Source organism: Cydia pomonella, chromosome 10 (genome assembly GCF_033807575.1).
Source record: "Cydia pomonella isolate Wapato2018A chromosome 10, ilCydPomo1, whole genome shotgun sequence".
Classification (NCBI taxonomy): Eukaryota; Metazoa; Arthropoda; class Insecta; order Lepidoptera; family Tortricidae; genus Cydia; species Cydia pomonella.
The window spans coordinates 15657946-15665809 of NC_084712.1; the positions used below are offsets into that span (position 1 = coordinate 15657946).

Genomic DNA, 7864 nt, shown 5'->3' on the forward strand with positions numbered 1-7864 from the left:
GAAAAAAAAAGCTAAATTTTTTTCCCACAATTCATAACTACCGCGGGAACAATATAGGCCTTTGTCCTTTAGTACACCTACATGAAATAAGATCTTTTTCGAGCAAGTGTGATGAAAAGTAAAGTAGGTACCTATTGTTAAACTAAATACACCAGTCATCATCAAATACAGGATTTAATGCAATAATCGCAGACATAACTTGGGAAACTCCACTACGGCGCCGCCATTGCCGCGATGCTCATCTGTCAGTCCTTGCCGCGCTATAGTGATGTGACCATATCCAATACCGATTGCAGGCTGCACTCGAGAAAGTCTCATCATCGGTTATCAGTATGTTGTAGAAAAAGCTACGAGTATGGTCTTGTTATTTTTATTTCTCAGTTATCTCATTATTTACTGTTAAAGTAATAAAGCGTATCATAAATATGTCGTACAAAAAGCTAAGCTCTCGTTATCTGAGTTTCTCTCTGGTACGAATAACCGGACATCACCAATATTACCATGTCATGTGAGAAAGAAAATAAGAGCCTACATACATAAATATAATACTAAAATAATAATTACTTTTCCTACGTCAGTAAGGTGATATTGGAGGATTTTGTTATATCTCATATCATAAATATGTTGCATCTACAAGAAGCTAAGCTCTCGTTATCCGCGTTTCTCAGTGGATACCGATCAGCGGAGCATCGGCCTGTCACGCGTAATCACTCGATCGCTGTTTTTAAACATGCGATAAAATGATCTAGTTTTGACCGGCTGCAGGGTTGTCACATGATTGTGACAAATATCATGTCTGATGGACGCTTCACATACGTCGGAAATCCCGATTTAGGCGGCCAAAAGTCAACTTTCTAAAAGTAGGCTTATCGCAAAACTAATTGGCTCTCGAAAAACACCACACTATCACGGATTTAATCCCACCCCATTACTACCCCTATCAGTTTCGCAGGTCATATACGAGGTTCTCGAAACTCGGTCATCACACTCGTTGCACACGCAGTTCATAGCACTCTTATCCGAAGCAAACATTTCTAAGTCATTATTTATTTTTGTGGAGTTTTTTTGTGAGTGAAAGTGATGGATATCAAAAATACAGGTAAGTTTCTTTTATTTTAATCTATTTTGAATTATAAATATTTATTTAATGATACATTTATAACCCACTAAACATTACCCTTTTCGTAATTAAAATTTTGAGTATTTTTTGTATTCAATAGTGAATATACTATACTTCCGAGCTCGTCCGAGTAATTTTTTTTATGGCATTCTATAAAACAAGTCTTTATATATATATCCTGAAAAAATTGGGGAGCACTTTTGAGCACTTTTTCAAATATCGAGTTTCAAAAAAAAATCACGGTATAACAAATTATTACGTTGTTTTTTTCAATACTGTTAAAATGGCTTTTCTGTTGTTATAGGTTCAGCAAATACCTCGGGTGTAAAAGTTGTGACTCGAAAATATCTGTTTGACAAGATGAATGAACCAAAATTCCAGTCAATAACAGAAAAATTTGACTTCTTGGAAAATTATCTCCTTATATGCTCAAGTGACGCAGACAAAGAAAAACAGGCTATGAAGCATAAATTTTCACATTTTAAATCAGAATTTAAAAAGAAATGGACTAAATCACGTCGTATAGTGGAAAAATTTCTGACAACTAATGGATCTTGGTTGGAAGGAACATTTGAAATATCGATTAAAACTCATCGCAGGCGCGGTCGGCCGTCCAAATCGTTCAGTGAGTCTAGTGAAAGAACAAAACACAGGAAAACTGATAACTTGCTCCACTGTAAATAAAGAAGTTATAGATCTAAAGTTAATAAAGCGGATTCGAATGAAACAGATCGCCTTACTCCGCAACAAGCACTGACTTAGCAGTACGAGAAAGAAAATTCGCGTTAAATCATTTCTGCAAGAAACTATGCAGCTATTGATTTCTGCTGAGCCACATATAGCAAGAGCTGCCGCAGCGCAGAGCGAGGAATGCTTCCAAAGCAATACAGATGATTTTTCTTTAAGATACGATGATGATTAATATTGTTTTGTATGAACCTTTGTATACACATAAACGTAATAGTATTAGATGCGAACCTATGTGTACTTCTATGACTTTCTGTAATGCGTTACTTGTATACCTAAATATATATAGTAGATATTATATTATTTACATATAATGGAAGATAATAAAATATATCAATACCCAACTTAACATTGTATTATTCATAAATATATAAAATATTTAAGCTAAGAGGATGTAATGCCTCTGGTGTTGCAGGCGTCCATAGGCTACGGTGACTGCTTACCATCAGGCGGGCCGTATGCTTGTTTGCCACCGTCGTGGTAAAAAAAAAAAAAAAAGAGGAGCCCTGTAATGTGAAAAAAACTGAAATAACTGAAAAATGGCCATAATATAAATAATAATAATATTAATTATATAAAACTACATTTTCTTACATCAAAATCGTGTTTAAAATGCAAAAATGTAATAAAATATTTTTGGCCGCCTAAATCGTCATTTTCGACCTATGTGCGTTTGCTCAAAATACCGAGCAACGAAAATTAAGTGGTGTATGATATTTAACTGTGTATCCAAATCTATCAGTCAATGTATTTATTTGTGACCGGCTGTGAAGAACCGGTCAAGCGCTTGTCGGGCAATCAAAGCGGCTGTCATTATGCTTGCATAAAGGAGGGTTCCGTACCTTAATATGATATGAAAAAGCCGTATAAAAAACGGGCATACCACTGCGGCACCCACGTTATTTTAATAAAAAGAGAAGTTTTCTGGAAAAAACTCATTTGCGGCTCAATTAACATTTATTTTATACAATTTTCGTGGAAAGTATTTATCAAGCTAATTTTATTGTAGGTACACACGCCCGGCCCGTTTCAAAAGTTAGAAGGGGATTTTTTTTTGCATTTCCGAAGCGATTATTTTCAAAAGTATTTAGCTTCCGTCGGATCCGTGGCTTCCTGAGTTTTATCGTATACGTTTCAAGGTACAGGTTTTATTATATAATTATTACTAATACGCCGTCGGAAAGTTTGCAAACTTGCGAACTTAGAACTTAAACTATTTCTCATATTTTTGAGTAGGAATCGAATTTTTCCATTTCTAAAAAGAAAGTTTTTCTTATTTCCTGTGTTTTTTTTAATTTCCGAGAACTTTTCCAAATTTTTGGAAACTTTCCGCAACTTGCAGATCTGTAAATTATACCTATATAATTTGATAAAAAAACTATTTTTATTTTTAGATGACCGCCAACCTTAAGCTCGAGATTACCTGTATGGTTTCATAAGAGTCTTTACACAATTTATGGGTCCAGCAGACTCCATGAACACGTTATGATAATTGCGCATTACGGTGTGATGAATATTTAGCGCAACTCTAAGTAGCTACGTGGGATCGGGTATTTTTAGATATACATGGTCAAAGTCTTGGGCCCCTTATCTTTGTTACTTTGTTGTAAAAAGTTTTAATGATCTCTGCAGCTGACTGTACAAATATTGAATCTGATCGCAGTTTGGAGTCTGCAAGAACTAACTGGTCTTCTTGAGTACTAGCTTTTTCTTAAGTAGTAACGTAGTGATTATATCCCATACTGAGCTATCCCAGTCCTTCCCCGGGACTCAAACTATATTATATCCATATGTTCAATATTCAAATATAATTTTATATAAATATTTTCAGCGGCTAAGTGTGAAGGAGCTACAGAAAAACAGAGTGATTTTCGCATTTATAATATTAGTAAGGATAGCAAATGGCCAGCAAATGGTCAAACATAATTATGGCATCAACACGCGTCAGCTATCTGGTATCGGTAACGTTACATCTACGATATAGACTGAGGTTTATTCAGTTTTTGAAATACACCGGACCGCTTTTGACACTCAGCGGTGTGGTCCAGCATGTTATCGCAATTTGTCCAAACATATGTGGAATTCTTTTCCAAGCAATTCCGGGATTCCTTTACTAAGTTCTGTGATTGATAAATTATAGGTTCAGAACTCTGTGACGGTGCACAGCTATTATACTATACCCACTAAATCAATAAAATGGCCGATGGGTAATGAAGTTGTTTATCAAGTGTGAACTTTTCCTACCGTGACGCCTTAATGAATCTAACGTTATTCAACTAATTTATGCTATGTTTACAAAAACACGCGCACCAATAGCTTACGCTAGTGCCGCCGTAGCCAATCAGCTACGCACATTCAAACGCAAACTCTGTCCTACTTATGTAAAAAGGCGTAACTGTACTACAAATTACAGTTACTTACGACGTTGTATGCTCGGGGAGAAACTAATCCCGCCTTTTCTCACGCAATGCTTAGGCATTTGAATAGCGGCAAGTCAGTGAGTTGCGTGTTAGACAGTCCAGCAGCCGTGCAAAGTTGATCGATTGTTTTTTTTGGAGTTGATGTTACCAGCCAGACGAGTCATTTGCGATTTTTTAATGCATTCATTAAGTTAGTTACAGTAAGTTGGATAATTATTCAAAAAATGTGCTGGATTGATTTGTTACGGACTACATATCGGCCTAAGAGCAGGTATCTAGTATATGCCTGGCTTGTAAGAAATCAGAATTATATTATATACTCATATAAGTAATTACCTACCTACATGAGCAAGAAGTGGCAAGTAATACCTACCCACCATCCACCATTTAATTCTAATATGCATATCATGACTCACCAATAAAAACATAAAGCCATGTGCTCTTACCGGATTCCGAAGACAACCACCTTCGTAAGATTATAAAAAAGCACACATACTTACAACTTCACAATATTATTACTTTAAGAAAATGGTTTATTTGAACGCAATTAAGTAAAATAATAGAGTCAGAAAATTGTTTATTATTTATGGCACTAGGCGCTTTTTTTTGGCGAAAAACTGTAACATTCTAGAGCCTATTTCTTCTAAACTTGTGTTGAACCACAATAATATGGAATATACGAGTATGTATATAAATGTCCAGCACAACATTTTTAACGTTTGACCCTTTTTCTGTGACTTATAATTTCTCTACAAAAGAAACATTACAACAGGCCGTTTTGCGGCTAACTTCTCCAACCAATAGCGTCTCCAATTCCACTAGAGGCTTGAATTCAAAATTCAATCGAAGGATAATTTGTGAGGTAACCGGCTATAGAGCCCTTGCTTTGACTTTACATTTGAATAACGTTTAGTCTCCTTTGGTATCCGATAAGTTAGTATTTAAACAGAGGTATCTCGTCTCGCTAAGGAACATAAACCGATAAAATTAAACCTAATTGTGAATAATGTTCAAGTAGATATATTAACAATATATGTATTATTAACAATGGGAATAACTAGTTAGGCTTTTGTGGCGACAAATTCGATGTTGGTTAAACTGTTATTGTTACATACAATAGTCAGTAACTACTGACTATTGTCACTAGACTAACTAGTCTAAATATTTGTTGAAAGTCAATAAGGAAATTCTTACAATTGGATAATGGAATATATAATTATATTTTATAATGCCTTAAAACTCGCCTCTTTAACCAATGTGTCCTGCCCACCATGACATACGGTGCCAAGACAATCGAGACATGGACGCTCACTAAGTAGACTGTGTATAAAATTCGCGTGGCACAGAGAGCCATGGAGCGCGCCATGCTCGGCATTAAACTTCAAGATCGAGTGAGGAATGTCGAGATCCGACGCCGCACCAAGGTGCAAGACGTCGGACACGTCATTACCAAATTAAAATGGAGCTGGGCTGGAAAAGGTGGCCGCTTTCAGACTAAAGGAGTGCCTGGCGTCCGTTGGCTCGTTGGACGACGTTCGGAAGATCGCGAGTCACTTCTAGATGAGGTAGGCTCAGGACCGGGATAAGACACGCACTGCTCAACTCCCTGCTCGAGGCGCAGCCACAGTGCGATTTGTTTGTGAGTGCGATGGGGCGAGTGATAATGGATTGCAAGAGGATCTTAGAAAGAGAGATGCCTGAGAGTACTATACCGTTATGAATTCCTGTGTCTTAGCTGCTCATGTGTTATTGCTTTATAATGTTAATGCTTTATGTTGTTAATGTGTTCCAATTTGCGCCGCTTTGGCATTAGCTGTAAGGTGCAATTTGTTATTTCAAATAAATAAATAAATAAATAAGTGGCGTACAAGAAGAGAGGTCTATGCTCAGCTGTGGGCGATAAAAGGCTGATATGATGATGATGACAATTATATTTAATATATACATACGAGGGTTGCTACTTATATATCCGGAAACAAAAAAACAAACAAACGTACACGGCTGAAAATGGTTTTATTGTTTTTCAAAGTATTCCCCTTGATGATCTATGCACTTTTGCATTCGTGTGAACCAATTTTTGAAGCACTTCTGCCACTCCGCCTGAGGTACCTCCATAACGTGTTGTTTGAATGCGTCGACAGCATCTTCAGCGGTCGAAAATCGTTGACCGCGTAATTTATTTTTTATATTGGGAAATAAATAAAAATCATTGGGTGCCAAGTCAAGGCTGTACGGCGGATGACCCGTTAATTCCATATTTTGACCTTCCAAAAATAGAGTTGTTTCGCGTGACGTATGACAGCTGGCATTGTCATGATGAAGAATGATTCTTCGTCGCTGGTTAGTTTTACGAATTTGTTCAAATACTTCCGGTAAGCAAATGGTCGTGTACCAATCTGAATTAACCGTTTTACGGTTTTCTAGTGGCACTGTAGCTACATGGCCATTAATACCGAAGAAGCAGGCCACCATTTGTTTCAATGTACTTTTTGCACGAGTAACTTTCGTAGGGTTCGGCTCATTTTGAAACACCCATACCGTTGATTGTTGTTTCGTTTCGGGAGCATAGATCCAGGATTCGTCACCTGTATAGATGTTATAAACAGCCTTTGAGTCACCACGGTTATATTTTTTTAACATTTTATTGCACCATTCGACGCGAGCATCTTTTTGCTCCTTAGTTAAGTTGTGCGGTATCCAACGCGAACAAATTTTTTTTACAGCTAAATGATCATGTAATATGCAATTAATGCTAGTCATAGAAATACCCAGAGTCGCCTCTATCTCGCGGTACGTAACATGTCGGTCGTCCATTATAAGTTTTCGCACAGCCTCAATATTTTGTGGTATAACGACCGATTTCGGGCGACCTGCCTTAACTTCGTCCGTAAGCATACTACGTCCACGATTGAACTCACTAAACCAGTGATACACAGTAGTTTTAGATGGAGCTTCATCACCAAAAGTTGAAGTTAGTTGATCTATGCACTGTTGTTGCGTTAAACCACGCCGAAAATCATAATAAATCATAGCACGAATATTTTCACGAGTGAGTTCCATTCTTGCAGCGAGATGACATTTAAAACCCGTCAAAAACAAAACACTAGCGTTAATAAGAAAAAAAAAATATACCGGCCAGTACTTAAAAAAGTTCAAATTTTACCATGGTCAAATATACTATTTAAGAAGATTGTAATCCCGGTTTCCGGATATACATATAAATAGCAGCCCTCGTATGTCTGTAATCTTGTAAGTTTTCTTCCACTTGACTTCATGGACAAGATATGATGGCGTGGTGCTGAAGAAATATTTAAACATGGGTCGTTTTTGTTTAGGTCATGGAAAGCGAGTCCATCTCGAACTTTCGAGTTTTGTCCAGAATAGTAGGTAATTTAATACCGATAACGGCCGTCACATGCCGAACTAAGATCTCGCTTATATGAGACCGTCTGTTACAATGTCAAGAACGTTACTTTTTATGAAGACTATCAATCTGTATTATAAACTGTTTCTAGTCTAACACAGGTATTTTAACTACCGGCATTTTTATACGATGCTACCAATGACGAGAAATCCG

At 36.9% G+C, this 7864-nt stretch overlaps 1 long non-coding RNA gene across 1 annotated transcript; it reads left to right on the forward strand.

The window, feature by feature from the left end:
- The first annotated feature begins 806 nt into the window (after positions 1–806).
- LOC133522255 (uncharacterized) lies at positions 807–2058 on the forward strand. The gene is made up of 2 exons (XR_009800026.1): positions 807–1099; positions 1425–2058. It is a non-coding gene; the product is annotated as an uncharacterized LOC133522255 (long non-coding RNA).
- The last annotated feature ends 5806 nt before the right edge of the window (positions 2059–7864 follow it).